Here is an 18,637-nt window from a genome sequence, read left to right on the forward strand (position 1 = left end):
ATAGTATCCATTTGGAACAGTCTTCTTTCTAAACAAACTTCAAGCGCTGAATTAAGTCTGGTTTTGACCTGACTTAGAAGTGGTCTAGCGACAAAAAGAAAAACCAGAATGTCTTCAGTGCATGTGACTTACACAAATTAAGAAACTGATCAAAGTCCATTACAATACTTCCTGGTTAATTTATAACAGAAACAACTGTATTGACCTTGACATTCCAATTGCCACAAAATAAAGACTATTGTCATTAAACCTTGTCCACAATGTCGTGTTCTAAGTGAATAAAGGATGGCCAACTTAAGCAGAAATATCGTAATAACATATTACCATGGAATGATTTCCATTACATTTTGTACAGATTTCAGAAGTGCCCAAGTCTGATTGTTTCTCAATTCCACTGACATTTGTATTTTTCATCTGTAGCTGTTGAACAGATATCAACACCAGCACTGATTCCTGTGTCCTGTGTTATTTCTTTTGGTAATTAATTCTCTATTGCCAAATTATTACTCTTCCTTTTCCACTTAATTACTCCAATTATTACATTATTAGCAACTATAATAAAAAGTGCTACCCTGATTTCTGTTTACAGCGCTGCTTTCTGTCATGCCAAAGGGCAACTTTTGGCATGTTCTTATCAGTCCTCATGCAGCAAAGTCTTCTTAAAGCCGGCGACTTAGTTTCTAGGTTAAGATTAAGGCATTTATAATAATAAGATATGGGTTTTGGAGATAACGCTACTAAACTATAGTGGTGCATACAGGTTAGTCAGTAAATGGATTGTGCACTTAGTGTGTTTCTCTATAGGGTTATTGTGAAAAGATTTTACCTTATTACCTTTATGTTTAGCTTTATTTGAATTGCACAGTAATGCCTGTACATAGCGTGTCAGCAAATTCTTTAGCTGCAACAAAGTGATCACATGAGGAAGTTGCTCAAGTTTAGACAACACCCACATGTATTGTTCTAACCCACTACAAGATCGTTAATCAACTTGTTCATCTTCGTCTTGCAAGGCTTCATCCTGTGCAGCCTCGTATGCAAGCAGCAGATAAGAAGTTGTTTTTTCCTAACTTGTACTCCACCCATGAGTGTTACGTGAGAGGACAGTATATAATAAACTCTGAGTGAATGCCTGGCGCGCTTTGCCTACACATTTCTGTAGTCGACGGAATGTGTCAGGCAATCGTCCATGTACATGAATTAACTCTGGGCCCGTGATTCTTTGCTTTTCTGAGGTTTTTCTCCTTACATTTCTTGGTCCTCCGAGTCGGAGTTAGAAAAAGCAACTCGATTGTTGTGACTCAAAACCAGAGATCTACGCTGTATCCTGTCGTCATTGGGACCCCGCACCGAGGTTTTTTGACACCCTCCTCCATGGAAGGAGTGGCCGGTGTTCTTATCAGTGGTCCACGACGCTGGGATCCAGTGAAAGACCTCAAACATAGACGGAAAGATCTTGGAAGGTAAAGAATCCACTCAATCACACTCGCGTAAAATGAAAGGGTTGACAGTCTAATCCACTGTACGGATTTCTAAAAATACGTGTAATAAGGTTGACCCACTGTAAGAGCTCATAGGACTAATCCGCCGAAAGGATTGTAAAGTAAAACACGTTAAAGGTCTCACCCGCCGTAAGGGTTTAGGAGTGATCCGCCGTAAGGATCTGCGCGACTGTGTATAAATGTCTGTGTTTTCTGTGTGTCGGAAGTAAGTTAACTTTTTTTGACAGCACATTAAGTTGCTGAACTACTTCCATTGTTACTGTCTTTTTATTTACTGTAAGGAGCTCAAGTACTGGTGACAAAGGGGAAAGGTTGGGTTTCATCCCATAAAACTGGCACCGCTTCATGAGTAGTATGAAGTAGAAGGGCGTGTCAGCAACCACCCCCGCGTCTCGTGCCAGAGACGGCTCTGCAGTTGTGTGATAATGGGTAATCAGCCCACCAAACTCACTGCTGACGAGCAGTGGCTAGAGAAAAATGTCCAGGCGCCGGACAAATTAGTGTTTATACATGGAGATCAAAGTAGTTTAAAGTAGTTTAAAAAGGGTTGGAAACAGACCCGATTGAATAATGAAAAATAAACGAACGGCAAAATTAAATTACAACTTATCTTTAATGTATTCATACTAATAATAGCAAGGATAACAACCTGTAAATTGGTGTTAATGATAAAATAATATTAATATGAAGAGGCACCTCAGTCAGTCATGATGTGAGGTGGATAATTGTTGAAAGTAATCTGCATTAAGCTTAGGGTTGCTCAAATTCAGTACAATGACATATGAAGTAAAATAGGTAAATATTTTAACTAATTAAGTGCATAGAGGCACTTGACCTGCTTGAAAACTTGTCATCCTGGATGAGACTTTGCTGAGATATAGAGCAAACCTATAATAACAACTAATATGCTGAACCCTGTATGAAACAGCTGAAAACTACATGACGGAGAAGCTGAATTGAATATGAAAGTGCAAGTCTTTGCCACTGTGGGGCAAAGCACGCAACCACTGTGTGAGGTTGCGTTTTGGTCTTTTCTGAGCTGATGAGCAAGCTACACATTATCAGATCAGGAGCTGGCTGAGAACTCTTCAAAGAGAGGGAAATAGAACTATGATAACTGTGATAACTGGAGTGTGCAGAGTTTCCGTGAGCAGTTTTCCTGCATCTTGACTCATGTGTGTAGTGTTCATAGCATCATGTTTTTGTTTATTTGTTTTGGAGGGTTGAAAAATAGTTAAATAAACTTGTGATCATATTTATGGATCACGATAGCACATGCCATTGGCCAAATGATTTATTTACGCAGATGAAAAAAGTGAGTGTTAATGTGTCTGACGTCACAGTGTTTTTGTGCGCTGTGTAAAAGTAATTGCCTCTGATTGTGAGAGCGGTGATTCTGCAGGTCACCAGCTATTTAAAAAAAAAAAAAAAAAAAAAAAAAGAGTAGAAAAGAGACAAAATTTACATTGTAGATGAAAAATAATCATAGGAAAAAGGTTTTGTGTTGATCAGCCAAGAGCAACTACAATCTCATTTTCTGCTTTTAAGAAAGGACAATTCACAAAAACAGAGAGAGAGAGAGTTGTGTGTGTTGGTTAAGCAGTGATAATAATAATGAACATGTTTTAGTTTGTCACTTTCAGGTGACAAGCAGACCTGAAAGTTATAGTTTAACATCATTAGAAAACATTCAGGCCAAGTTTCTGGCTGACTTATTTACAGCACCATGTGTCTCTCAAACTCACAAGCGAGCTCTCACTCCTCCCTGAAGACAAGGAATGCAGCTCCAAAGAGCAATGACATGGCAGATAAAGAGACAGCAGCAAAGTCCTGGGCAAAGAGTCCCAGCAAGCAGCAGCAGTGTGGACAAACAGCATCAGAGAAGAAGAGCAAACCCATCATCCTGAATGATTGGATGACTGGCACTGTGTTCCCAACAAGCTGCAAATTCTCTGTGCATGTGAAAAGAACGTTTGAGGAGAACTGAGGAGACTGTTGGAGTTTGACATTTGCCACCTTTGGAGAAAATGGCAAGAAGAGACAGTGAAACACAGGACAAAGCTGAAGGAGAACTGCCTGCTATTGGACTGTTGAAGTGGGAGAGGACAACAGAGTGAGAGGAGTGGTGAGAACACATAGGAATTTTGTTGTTTAATCTGGGAAATCAAAATTTGGGTTAGCAAACCTGGGGAAAAGAAAACTGACTGCTTAAGTGGGAAAATTGTGAAAGAGTCTGAAACATTGCAAAAAGAAACATACAAAATCACACACACACAAGCAGAACATGCATTAACCCTACTAACACTTCCAAATACAAGAGAACTCATGAAGATTAGACAACATCTTAAGCATGTGAGTCTGTTTACCATCTTGTCCAAGTCACTTAGTGTGATGCAAAGATCAGTGGACTCATAGCACATCAGTTACAAAATGATTAAATAATAGCAGAGAAAGGCAGCTTTAAGAACATGCTCTGCTGGATATGCAGCTCCACAGACATGCATTAAACCTGCCTAATAACACAAACACACATGCAATGAAAATTAGCTTGTTATCTCTCATCAGTGTTAAAATAGTGTAAATTTAACAGACACTTGTTATCAAATGCTGAATTTATCCAATAATCATAAAAATTGACTCTCTAGGTTGCAGGACAACAGTTTAACTTTTGTGGGAAAAAAGATTCTGGTTTGACCAACCAGTAATCAGACAATAAATTTAGTTGTTAATACAGTAAATTGGGAGATGCTTTCTGCTTGATTGATGCAGCACAAGTAATTTACTGTATGAGGGAAATTCTATTTTTGTGATTACATTTTGAATATGCATTTCTGTTGTCCTGTCATCTTAGTGGGTTAATAGCTGATATGCAAATTAGTTGATCGTTCTTAGATTGAGGAAAGGTGACTGAATCTTAGCGCGAGTGAATGAGATGTGTTGGAGTTTGTTAGAATGGAGACTCTAAAACACTGAGTTTCCTGTTTTGATGTGTGAGTGTATCCTGTACCTAGATACACAACTCTGAATACGTCAGAACAAACTTCTTTTGTGAAGTGCATGACAACATGTCACATGTTTTATGATGACAGGAAAAAAGGAAAACTGAATAAAATGGGTGTGTGTGGCCTAAATGAGTGAGAAGCACAGATCTGGGGATTAAACTCATAGCTAATAATATATTAGGCTTATGTTGTGTGTTGTGCAGCTGATGGTTGGTTCGGAGTGAATCTAGCTGATGATTTTTCTTTTGTTGTGAAGTTGAGCCTGCCAATTAGTATGATAGTATGATAAACCATGCTAATGGTATGATTTACCCTCCTGAGATGAGGAGCTTGTGTCATGACGTAACAAGGCCTTTTTATTTTGATACTTTCACAGTGCACTGAAAGTTTTGTTCGATAATCTCTCTCAGCAGATCTGCACGATTAGAAGCGCTATACGATACGTCATCAAGAAAATTGTTACAAGTGAGTTTCTCCACATTAAAATGGGCTCAGGAGAAAGCCACTTATTTGGGACGATTAGAAAATGAGAGTCCCTGCCTAAAAAGGATTCAGCGAGGTAATCCGATCTAAAATTCTTCTTTTTCTTTTGAAATGACGTCATTTTGCTGAGGGTGGAAATCAAATGCGGCGATAGTTTCCACTATCAGCAAAGAAAGAATGGATGAATGAATGAATGAATGAATGAATAAATGGAAATAAAAACAAACTGACTGACTGGTAAAAGCTGACAAGACTTGACCACGACTCAAAGTTAACCTCAACCTAGACAGGACAAAAGGGTGGATGAATTTATGTGTTTCTTTTTACAGGAGCAGAAAGATGACAGCAACATCCGAGGTTGCATACCGATTTAACTTTTAAATGCCACTTTCTGTGTCTGTGAATCTACCAGGGGTGTGTTATTCATGGGTTTGTGTTGTTCATAGAGATTACTGTGAGAAAGAGTGTATACACCTGCGCAGCGTTAACATTTACATTTCTTTCCTACAGCATTACAATTCTTCTTGTGATTTGATCAGGTGATTTATACCAGAACAACTAGTTAATGTTTTCTACTACAAGATTTCTGGGTTTATGTGTGAAGAAACTGTGTTTACAGGTTATGAGTGGTGATGCTGTTACACTGTGTTTTAGGGAAAATGTGAAGGTTATTTTGATTTCACTTCCAGATCTTGTTTTTCAGACCATGATGGTGTGTATGCAGGCTCCTGGCGGAGCCAGTTTTTAAGCAAACTTAATATGCAAATCACACTAACATCTTTTACTGCAGGATTATAGATCCGAGGTGGTGCTGCTCCAGAGGGGGAGATGCCCTGATGTTGCCTGGGACATGATCTAGCTAACCTTTTTCTTTAAGACAGGAATCTGGTTTTGATGAGTTGACTCATGGGAGTGTCCATGCGTCAAGAGGAGGGGCCCAGGATTAACATGAAACAATGAATTAACATTAAACTATATTTTATATGATTTTTGCAGCGATTTGTGTGATTAACAGTTCATTCAACGGGTATCAAACCTATGCAAGTGGTGCATTCATGTTCAGATGAGGCTTTGATGAGTGAAGTTCACTGAACTAAAGAATGTGGTTTGATGATTGTTGACATGCTCTCCAAATAGAAGTTTTTCCTCCTAGCAAGGAAATACAGGTGCAGCAGTCATCTCCTGAGAAATCTTCAGAGGCCCGGTGTGAAGCAAAAACCATTCCAGGCATAGCTGACAGCCCAGGCAGTGGTTGAGGTCAAAAGTCGAGCTGGTTGGGGCCCATCATGAGATTAGACTTTGGAGCCGCAGCAAGGACCACGAAGCTGCGTTGGAATGAGAACTGTGCCAAGGGGGATTTCCAGAGGCCAACAGAGGAGATTTTGGACAACAGACGGGCACCTGAAGGATGAGGGGAGCGTGCCAAGCTCCATCGACAGCGCAGGGGGAGTCCAAGGATAACATCATGATTCTGTGAAAAGCACAGGAACCAGAAGCTATGGTGGTGATAACAGCAGTTTCCTATGAACATCACCTAATGCTGTGTCACTGTACTGTGCATACGATGACACTCTGAAGACTGCTGGGATCATAACAGCAGTAAGATAACTGGACCCACCACCCTTTCCACAGAGGGGTTTTTTCTGCAGTAGAAGAGTCATAAGTATTCCTATCACAGGACAGAAAGTTCTCCACGCCCTTTTCCCATGGATAGGGACTGGAAAACATGCTCTCGGAAGTGAGACACTGGACACTGGACTATAGATTCGGCTTGTTCCTCAATGCATCCTGCAAGGTCAACAAGGGACATAAGCAAGAAATGGACGCTCTCTGAATTGCTGTAATGCAATATCGTGTAGCACTGGACATGATCCTGGCTGAGAAAGGAGGATTGTGTGTCTTATTCAACACCATGTGCTGCACCTACATGCCAGATAATGTACATTCTTTAAACATGGCTTCAGATTCTAAAGAGACTGTTGATCGGCGTTGGAGTTTTCCTGGTTTTATTTTACTTTATTATATTTTATTTTATTTTGCTTTTCTTTACTTGTGTTATACCTTGTTTAAAGGCTGTAATTTCACAGATGATAAGTTTATCACTCACAACATACGCAGATGTACCACAAACCGATGAAGATCATGAAGACTTCTTTTCCTATTTGTTAAATGAAGATGAAGTGCAACTAATTATGTAGTAACTAAAAATGTGAAAGACAAGTAGTTACTTACTGATGACTATGATGTAGACAAGTGTCTAAGTTGCCCATAAAAACCAGCAAATGCATTCTATGATGAACTAACTGAAAATACATGTTGTAAGAAGTTATGTCCTGATAAATGATATGTGTTTTGCCGTACAATTTAAATTGCTAAAAACAGGCTGGAATGTGAAAAGATTTTACCTTATTACCTTTATGTTTTAGCTTATTTAAATTGCACAGTAATGCCTGTACATAGCGTGTCAGCAAATTCTTTAGCTGCAACAAAGTGATCACATGAGGAAGTTGCTCAAGTTTAGATAACACCCACATGTATTGTTCTAACCCACTACAAGATCGTTAATCAACTTGTTCATCTTCGTCTTGCAAGGTTGCATCCTGTGCAGCCTCGTATGCAAGCAGCAGATAAGAAGTTGTTTTTTCCTAACTTGTACTCCACCCATGAGTGTTACGTGAGAGGGCAGTATATAATAAACTCTGAGTGAATGCCTGGCGCGCTTTGCCTACACTTTCTGTAGTCGACGGAAGGTGTCAGGTAATCGTCCATGTACATGAATTAACTCTGGGCCCGTGATTCTTTGCTTTCCTGAGGTTGTTCTCCTTACATTATTATTAATATTAGTAGCAGTATTGTTGCTGTTTTTGCTTTGATGAAGCCATATAGGTCAACTCATCTAATCGCACGTTAACGATTGCCATGTATGAGCTAGCATTACTTGTGGCAGTTTAATCAGAATCATTCAATCATTCAAATATAAATATCACATGAATTAAACTAAAACTTTCTGTCTGACTTACCACAGACAGGTTTTCATCTGTAATTGTTGTTAAGACGCCAGCTTTCGAGGTTTTATGTTGTTTCAAGAGGTCTTGAAATTATGGCATTGTTTTGATTTGAAGACCCTTAATAGCAGAAGTGGCTAAGATAAGGATTTAAGGTTCAACCAGCACTTTAAGTATTTTAGGGGGGAAAAAAAGTTCCTACTGCAGTGGGTATAAAAAGTCATTTGAATATTTTCCTGTATGGTTTGTTTCCTTATATGTTTCAAACACATATAGCTTGCATGTTTTATAACAAAATAGGTAGTCTAAGGACAGATGGTCGCTCACAGTTTACGTCCACTGTGAACGACCATCTTTGAACAGAGGCGGTGGTTCACGACACCAACTCTCTGCCATCTATAATCCAGTTTTGAGATCCCTTCCCAGACGCCTTAACGCCCACTCACATCCTGGGCCATCTGACCTCAGGAAATCACATGATAGGGTGGGGCCTTGTTTCACAATGAGCTCACCCAAAACCCTGGCTGATTGTGACCCACACCCGCTTTCACACCTTGGCTCATGTGATTAGGTAGAGGATCATCAGGGGGTCCTTTGTCCCTCTTTGGGGGAAAACTCCCACTGGGTTTAAATCTGGGACTCTCCACCATTTGTCCCTTAGAACTGAAGAAGCTTCTCGGATGAGAGGTGAAATGTCTTCAAGCAACTCAAAGAAGTCCAGACGCTTTTCTTTCCAAGCTCCTTAGACTACGATGACCTGGATGACTGAGAACCTTCACAGACAACAAAATAGGTAATAGGTAAGTATATAAATGTGAAATAATTAATAAGTAACCCAAAGATGTGCAAAACAGTTCAGCTTTGCGTTCTTTAAATCAACTAAATCAGCAAAATTCAACTTACACATAAATGCACTAGTGGTAAAAATATGAGTATTTTTTAGTAAGATTCTTTTAATAAAAGCAGCATAAATCTTTACATTTAGCTCTTTAATTGAGCAATGTACACCATGGTAATGTGGTCAATATCGACAGGAGTAGAAGTATTAATGAAAAATTAATTCTTCACAATGGAAGTGGTTGAGGAACACCCTGTTCAACTTCCCTGTTTTATTAAACTGAGGTTCATCAAGGCTTTCCTAGCTAATGTGCTAAAATTAGTTTGTTAGCAAGTCCTCACAAACTTCTTCAGACTACCCGACTCCTCCTCTGCATCATCATATGTCAGCCTGTGGTTAGAAAACGAAAACTAAAGATTCCAGAGTTTCCCGGCACATCAGGTCAGGAGTGGAACCAGGATGTGTTCCTTGTTTTAACATTCACATCATGAGTTGTTCTCCAGGGTCAGACTGTCAGTGGAGATGTAATCTGTGAGAACTTTCAGTCAGAAATGACCTAAAATGCTGTGAGTGCCAACACGCCTGCACACAGTGCATTAACAAAGCAGGAGCTTTTTTGGCCACGACACCACTTTTTCACTCACAACCTGCTTCACTTTCCAAATCTGTCTTCTTCTCAGTTCTTTCTCTTCCACACAATTGCCGTAGGATCCCAACAAAGTAAAACAAGGGTTGTGTTCTGCACTTTGGTTCTTTTCGCTTCTAGTTTGCTTTTATTAACTTGCTTTTTACTTTCACTTCCTGGTATTTTTATGCAGTGGATATTTCTTGATTCATTTTAGTTATCACAGTCTAATTGGTTAAATTTAGGATAATATAGTGGTCTGGGTTAAAAAGTTTCCCTTCACAACAGTAAACCTGCTCATTGATAAATGAGGAACTGGAAGTGGCAGATGCCTCTCATAAACACCATAGACCAGGGTGTGGTTGTGGCTCATCTGTGGAGGGCAGAGGTGGGCTGCTGCAGTCTGCAGAAACACAGAGAGTACTGTGAAAAAGTCCTTTTCCTCTTCCTGACTTCTTTTCTTGCATTTTTGTCACATATAAGTTTCAGATCTTCAAACAAATTTTGAATTAACAAATTAATCCACTAAAAATACATAGGTTCAGTTTTTGGAAGCCACTATATTCCCCATCATATTTAAATACAGTGTTCTGGGAAAGACATCCCTTTTCTGACTAATTGTGTTTTATGCATGTGGCTAGGCAAAGAAGGCTTCTTGGGGGATATTTCAGTTTGTATCTGCACCATCAGCTTCATGATAAAAAGGTCAGGACCCAGTTCAGATTGACTACTTTTTTCTTTCAAATATTTATATATTGTTATTACGTGCTGCATTGTCTCACTCACAGCATGACTATTATGTAATTTCTTCTGTTATACTGGCAGTTTGCAACCAATTTAATTAGAGCAGGTAGTACTGCCCTCTAGTGAAAGAGAATGTAATTTTCTGCCTGTTACTCATGCTGATTGCTTAGAGTACCAGGTGGAACCAGATAATCTTCCACGGGACAACTGATCATTTCTCACGGCACACCTATGTGCCGCAGCACGGTGGTTGGAATGCACTGGATTAGAAATGCGACCCTCCTGTCTCCAGACAGCTGACAGCTAAACAACAACAGCTGTTTTAAGCTAACATGTTAGCTAATGTTAGGCTTGAGTATCCTACAAATCTCTCTTGCTCTCTGATATAGAGTTTAATTACAGTCTCACACCATATGAGAGTTTATTCAGTAATCATCACAGTCCAAACACTTCCAAGAATGTTTCAATAACAGCAGCTACCAACAGCCAGCTAACAGCAGCTAACAAAGGTTGGAAGCAGCAAAAGCAACAGTTTTACCAAAGCAAAAGTTCTGCGTATCCTCAACAACACAACTCATTATTGCTGCCATGACTAGATTATCCATTGCCTGATGAGTTTTAAAACTTTTACTTCTGGAAATCAACCAAAATTTATTAAATGTTGTATTAGTCAGTAGATGCGCATAAACTATTAAAAAGGTCAACATAATCATTTAACAGGGCCTGTGAGCTTTTAAAAGGTTTTTTGATCACTGCAAAAGGAATGTACATTTTCCAGTTCAAAAGCAGTGACGTTCACACATTTCTCACAAAGTCTGTTGTAAACCCACACAAACCATTCATTCATTCAACTCAAAGCGTGCTCAGGCAGCTCTCTAATCAAAACAAATCTTAAGAGACTGATGCAGAGTGAGACAGAAAGAGCGTGAGGGGCCCTAAATGTGTTGTCAATTAGCTGCAGCAGATCAATAGTATGGAGTGAACGAAGCAGAAACAGGAGAGTTCCTAAGCAAATCAAACAGGTCTGTTGCTTTTATGAGGCCCGTGACGTGAGAACTGGAACTAAATTTTTTATTGTGATTTTCTTTAAGGCTCTTCACAGACTCAGTCAAAAAATAGGTTTATGGAAACAATGAATTGGATTGTGGTGCAAAAAGGCCTTCAGTTCGCTCGTTGCCACATTGTCCCAGATGTTTCCTTTCTCTTCTACTTCCATCCCTTCCTTTGTAACTGCTTTCACTCTAGCCACCATCCACTCCTATATTATGTGTGTAATTCATTGCCTCCTACATTAATTCAATTCAATTCAATTCAATTTTATTTATATAGCGCCAAATCACAACAAATGTCGCCTCAAGGCGCTTCATAGATACAGAGAAAAGCCCAACAATCATATGACCCCCTATGAGCAAGCACTTTGGCGACAGTGGGAAGGAAAAACTCCCTTTTAACAGGAAGGAAGGAACTGTGAGCTTTTAAAAGGTTTTTTGATCACTGCAAAAGGAATGTACATTTTCCAGTTCAAAAGCAGTGACGTTCACACATTTCTCACAAAGTCTGTTGTAAACCCACACAAACCATTCATTCATTCAACTCAAAGCGTGCTCAGGCAGCTCTCTAATCAAAACAAATCTTAAGAGACTGATGCAGAGTGAGACAGAAAGAGCGTGAGGGGCCCTAAATGTGTTGTCAATTAGCTGCAGCAGATCAATAGTATGGAGTGAACGAAGCAGAAACAGGAGAGTTCCTAAGCAAATCAAACAGGTCTGTTGCTTTTATGAGGCCCGTGACGTGAGAACTGGAACTAAATTTTTTATTGTGATTTTCTTTAAGGCTCTTCACAGACTCAGTCAAAAAATAGGTTTATGGAAACAATGAATTGGATTGTGGTGCAAAAAGGCCTTCAGTTCGCTCGTTGCCACATTGTCCCAGATGTTTCCTTTCTCTTCTACTTCCATCCCTTCCTTTGTAACTGCTTTCACTCTAGCCACCATCCACTCCTATATTATGTGTGTAATTCATTGCCTCCTACATTAATTCAATTCAATTCAATTCAATTTTATTTATATAGCGCCAAATCACAACAAATGTCGCCTCAGGGCGCTTCATAGATACAGAGAAAAGCCCAACAATCATATGACCCCCTATGAGCAAGCACTTTGGCGACAGTGGGAAGGAAAAACTCCCTTTTAACAGGAAGAAACCTCCGGCAGAACCAGGCTCAGGGAGGGGCGGCCATCTGCTGCGACCGGTTGGGGTGAGAGAAGGAAGACAGGATAAAAGACATGCTGTGGAAGAGAGACAGAGATTAATAACAGATACGATTCAATACAGAGAGGTCTATTAACACATAGTGAGTGAGAAAGGTGACTGGAAAGGAAAAACTCAATGCATCATGGGAATCCCCCGGCAGCCTACATCTATTGCAGCATAACTAAGGGAGGATTCAGGGTCACCTGGTCCAGCCCTAACTATATGCTTTAGCAAAAAGGAAAGTTTTAAGCCTAATCTTAAAAGTAGAGATAGTGTCTGTCTCCCGAATCCAAACTGGAAGCTGGTTCCACAGAAGAGGGGCCTGAAAACTGAAGGCTCTCCCTCCCATTCTACTTTTAAATACTCTAGGAACAACAAGTAGGCCTGCAGAGCGGGAGCGAAGTGCTCTAATAGGGTGATATGGTACTACAAGGTCATTAAGATAAGATGGGGCCTGATTATTTAAGACCTTGTATGTGAGGAGCAGGATTTTGAATTCAATTCTGGATTTAACAGGAAGCCAATGAAGGGAAGCCAAAACAGGAGAAATATGCTCTCTCTTTCTAGTCCCTGTCAGTACTCTTGCTGCAGCATTTTGGATTAACTGAAGGCTTTTCAGTGAGTTTTTTGGACATCCTGATAATAATGAATTGCAGTAGTCCAGCCTGGAAGTAATAAATGCATGAAATAGTTTTTCAGCGTCACTCTGAGACAGGATATTTCTAATTTTAGAGATGTTGCGCAAATGGAAGAACGCAGTCTTACATATTTGTTTAATATGTGCGTTGAAGGACATATCCTGGTCAAAAATGACTCCAAGGTTCCTCACAGTGTTACTGGAGGCCAAGGTAATGCCATCCAGAGTAAGAATCTGGTTAGATACCATATTTCTAAGCTTTTCAGCGCCGAGTACAATGACCTCAGTTTTATCTGAGTTAAGAAGCAGAAAGTTAGTGGCCATCCAAGTCTTTATGTCTTTAAGACATTCCTGCAGTTTAACTAATTGGTGTGTGTTATCTGGCTTCATGGACAGATAGAGCTGGGTGTCATCTGCATAGCAGTGAAAGTGTATGCTATGTCTTCTAATGATGCTGCCTAGGGGAAGCATGTATAATGTAAACAGAATTGGTCCTAGCACTGAACCCTGTGGAACTCCATAATTAACCTCAGTGTGTGAAGAGGACTCTCCATTTACATGCACAAATTGGAGTCTATTAGATAGATATGATACAAACCACTGCAGTGCAATACCTGTAATACCTACAGCATGTTCTAATCGCTCTAATAGGATATTATGGTCAACAGTATCGAATGCTGCACTAAGGTCAAGAAGGACAAGCACAGAGATGAGTCCACTGTCAGAGGCCATAAGAAGATCATTTGTAACCTTCACTAAAGCTGTTTCTGTGCTGTGATGAGCTCTGAAACCTGACTGAAACTCTTCAAATAAACCATTCCTCTGCAGATGATCTGTTAGCTGTTTGACAACTACTCTTTCAAGGATTTTTGATATGAAAGGAAGGTTGGAGATTGGCCTATAATTAGCTAAGACTGCTGGGTCTAGAGATGGCTTTTTGAGTAAAGGTTTAACTGCAGCCACCTTGAAGGCCTGTGATACATAGCCGATTATTAGAGATAGGTTGATCATATATAAGATCGAAGAATTAATCAATGGCAGGACTTCTTTGAGCAGTTTTGTAGGAATGGGGTCTAAAAGACACGTTGATGGTTTGGAGGAAGTAATTATTGAAGTTAACTCAGAAAGATCGATTGGAAAAAAAGAGTCTAACTTAACATCAATGGAACTAAGAGTAGCTGTAGATAATATTACATCTGTGGGATGATTATTGGTAATTTTTTCTCTAATGATAAAAATTTTATTTGTGAAGAAGTTCATGAAGTCATCACTAGTTAACGTTAAAGGGATGGTTGGCTCAAAAGAGCTCTGACTTTTTGTCAGCCTGGCTACAGTGCTGAAGAGAAACCTGGGGTTGTTCTTATTTTCTTCAATCAGTGATGAGTAGTAAGCTGTTCTGGCTTTGCGGAGGGCTTTCTTATAAAGCAACAAACTATTTCTCCAGGCTAAATGATGATCCTCTAAATTTGTGACACGCCATTTCCTCTCCAGATTACGAGTCATCTGCTTTAGGGTACGTGTTTGAGAATTATACCACGGGGTCAGGTACTTCTGATTAGAGACCTTAGTTTTCACTGGAGCTACAGTATCCAGAGTCGTACGTAGTGAGGAGGTGAAATTATTAACAAGATAATCGACCTCTGTTGGGGTAGCGTTCAGATAGCTGCTCTGCTCTGTGTTGGTACAGGGCATTGACGATGATAACAGTGGCTGGATTATATTCTTAAACTTAGTTACAGCGCTTTCAGAAAGACATCTACTTTGATAAAGTCCACTCTCCACTGCTGCGTAATCAATTATTGTAAATGTAAATGTTATCAAGAAATGATCAGACAGGAGAGGGTTTTCAGGAAACACTGTTAAATGTTCAGTTTCTATGCCATATGTTAAAACAAGATCTAGAGTGTGATTAAAGTGGTGGGTGGGTTCTTTTACATTTTGAGAGAAACCAATTGAGTCTAACAACAGATTAAATGCCATGTTGAGGCTGTCATTTTTAGCATCAACATGGATGTTAAAATCACCCACAATAATTATTTTATCTGAGCTCAGAACTAAATTAGATATAAAGTCTGAGAAATCAGACAGAAACTCTGTGTAAGGCCCAGGTGGACGATAGATGATAACAAGTAAGACTGGTTTCTGAGTTTCACAGCTGGGGTGGACAATGCTAAGCATCAGGCTTTCAAATGAATTAAAAGTCTGTCTTGGTCTTTCATTAATTAATAGACTGGTGTGAAAAATTGCTGCCACACCGCCCCCTCGACCTGTGCTTCGAGATTTCTGGTAGTTAGAATGACTCGGAGGTGTTGATTCATTTAAACTAACATAATCATCCTGCTGCAACCAGGTTTCTGTAAGGCAGAGTAAATCAATTTGTTGATCAATTATTAAGTCATGTACTAACAGAGACTTGGAGGAGAGAGACCTAATATTTAATAATCCACATTTCACTGTTTTACTCTTTGGTTCAGATGTGGATACTGTATTGTTCTTTCTTTGTAAATGTTTAAGTTGTTTGTTGCTGGTTTTTAGTTTGTTTTTTGTCTTTTTGGAAGCAGACACAGTCTCTATGGAGATGGGTTTTTGGGGGGGTAGCAGGAGGAGAGAAGCTGCAGAGAGGCGTGTAAGACTGCAACTCTGCTTCCTGGTCCCAACTCTGGATAGTCATGTTTTGAGGGGTTTAATAAATTTGTCGATATTTCTAGAAATGAGAGCTGCTCCATCCAAAGTGGGATGGATGCCATCTCTCCTAACAAGACCAGGTTTCCTCCAGAAGGTTTGCCAATTATCTATGAAGCCCACATCGTTTCTGGGACACCACTCAGACAGCCAGCAATTTAAGGAGAACATGCGGCTAAACATGTCACTCCTGGTCTGATTGGGGAGGGGACCAGAGAAAACTACAGAGTCCGACATTGTTTTGGCAAAGTTGCACACCGATTCAATATTGATTTTAGTGACCTCCGATTGGCGTAACCGGGTGTCATTACTGCCGACGTGAATTATGATTTTATTGAATTTACGTTTACCCTTAGCCAGCAGTTTTAAATTTCCTTCAATGTCGCCTGCTCTGGCCCCTGGAAGACAATTGACTATGGTTGCCGGTGTCTCTAGCTTCACATGTCTGAGAACAGAATCACCAATTACCAGAGTTTGACCCCCAGCGGGTGTGTCACCGAGTGGGGAAAAACGGTTAGACACATGAACGGGTTGGTGGTGTACCTGGGGCTTCTGTTTAGGACTACGCTTCCTCCTCACCGTTACCCAGCCGTCTTTCCCCAGCTGCTTGGGATCTGCCGGGGAACAGCTAGCGGGGCCTACGCTATCTTCGGCTGCACCAGCTACAGGGGCCTGGCTAGCTAAGGGTGAGAGCAGGGTGCAAAGCCGAGTCTCCAGTTCAGTAATCCTGGCCTCCAGAGCTGCAAATATGCTACATTTGTTACAGATATCATTACTGCTAAAGGAGGCCGAGGAGTAACTAAACATCTGACACAATGAGCAAGAAAGTGCAGAAGGGACAGGTGAAGTAGCCATGGTGCTAACGGGTCGGCTACAAGCTAAGCTAGCGAAACAGTACAGAGACAGTGAGTGAATACTTTGGCTATAAATTAGGTAGTGAGTACACAGAAAGTGTGCTTCGGATGAAGCACGTGAAGATTATACTGTGAAAAAAAAGAATGTATTTAAAAGTTGTTAATTAAACTGCTAAGCAAATAAGCTACTCAGAAACACCACTGTGTTTGAGCAGGAACAGGAAGCGATACTATACCACAGAGCGAGCGAACACCAAGTGACCAATTAAAATGCCCAAACATGCCAGCTTGGATGCGAATTTTGGTAAAACAAAAAAAACTAAACAAAACAAAACAAAAAAACAAATAAAAAAAAGATGGATGCATACAATAATATAATGTTAAAATGCACATTTTAAGTAAACAAGCTGTGTCTTGAGTAGTATGCAAACTGTCCCCACTGTAAGGATGTTTAGCTTTAACAGTAATTTTTAGAATATTTGAAATATTGTTTCTTTACTCTTTGATTAACTAGAAAGGCTCAAACTGGTCACAAACTAAAAAAGAAATAAATAACCGGTTATGCTCTGTAACGTTAAGCAAAGATTAGGGAGGAAAGAATGAAATAAAGTATTCAAATTTAACATTAAGAAGATTTAGACAATTTTGGACATGGAAGCTGCTAAGCTTACCTTACTGTAAATGCAAAAGGTCTTTATTTCAGTTTTTCTCTTCTCTTCTTACAGTCTGGTGGACACCGATGGAAATAATCACTCCCAACAGACTCAACTGCCATGAATATAACTGTATGTGTCAGGGAAAATAGGCTGTTTCAACATCACATTATTGTACTGTAAATGTCTATGATTGTGCATGTGTTTGAGACCTGGATACCAAGACTGAAAACTGCAGCTGCCATTACTCCCCTAATTATTCCTATAGTCAACCAGGCTTCTTCACAGTGTAACACAGTAAAGTTTGATCAGGATCCAGATGGAAGGGAAGGGAAATAAATTGTGTCTGACAGCCGCTCGACTGAAATTATGTTAGAAAGCGTGAATGAAAAAAGAAATTTGGACAGAGACAAAGACAGACGTGGATGTAGGAACATACCACCTGGACAAGCGATCAACTGACACATAATTAGGAAGATAAAGACTAAGGCAGTATATACAGTCCAACCACAACACTCATCGGGTGACATTCAGAAGTGTTTTTGTGTTCAAGTTTCCAGATGTATCAGTTAAGAAACACACCTGATAAAAACCTAATCCTGTGATGTGAGCCAAAGTCAAATGTGAGTAATTTGTCTTTAACAAATCAAAGTCTGTGAGGTGTGACATTTTGATATTTTTTGGCATACATTTATTTGACTTTGGGTTCAACTCTCCATAAATCTTTCCTAGTGAAGCCTTTTTCTCTCTCTCTCTCGCTTTCAAAGCTGGTAAAACAAAATTATTTTTTTTATAAATTTCTCAAGCACAGTCTGACCTTAATCAGTGGATTTATTGTATTATATCTATGTATATCAAAAAGTCAGGTTTCTGTATGTACAGTTATATATGACCATCAGTCTTCACTGCTGAAGATACTGACAATAAAACGATCCATCCATAATGTCTGATTTTTACCCCACTGTTAATTTAAACGTTAGCTATCTTTTCATTAGAAAGTGAAAACAAAAAACAAAAAAAAATGTAAGTATTATTTGACAGGGATACAGTTATGTATTCTTTCTTGTACATGTTCTGCTTTATTGTCATATATAAAATATAAAATTAAAGTAATGAAAACAAGAACAAGGCAGAACTGAAGTAAAAAAAACATACTTGAAATTAATATTCATCATTGTTATCAGGATATCTCATACTTAGAAAAATATAAGTGATTAAACAAGGAAACACAAACAAGTTTTTAGAAAGAAATGAGTGAAATCAGCGACTGTCCCTTATCTTGACATACAGAGCTGCCTGTATCATAGCAGATCTACAACTGCCATGGGTTAGTGTGTTTTAAGGACCTCTGGATGTTGT

General features: G+C 39.5%; 1 long non-coding RNA gene across 1 annotated transcript; it reads left to right on the forward strand.

Annotated features, from left to right (window-relative positions):
- Positions 1-781: 781 nt before the first annotated feature.
- Positions 782-7,442, forward strand: LOC146495120 (uncharacterized). The gene is made up of 2 exons (XR_014871579.1): positions 782-4,550; positions 4,600-7,442. It is a non-coding gene; the product is annotated as an uncharacterized LOC146495120 (long non-coding RNA).
- The last annotated feature ends 11,195 nt before the right edge of the window (positions 7,443-18,637 follow it).

This window comes from Neolamprologus multifasciatus, chromosome 20 (assembly GCF_963576455.1).
Source record: "Neolamprologus multifasciatus chromosome 20, fNeoMul1.2, whole genome shotgun sequence".
Taxonomy (NCBI): Eukaryota; Metazoa; Chordata; class Actinopteri; order Cichliformes; family Cichlidae; genus Neolamprologus; species Neolamprologus multifasciatus.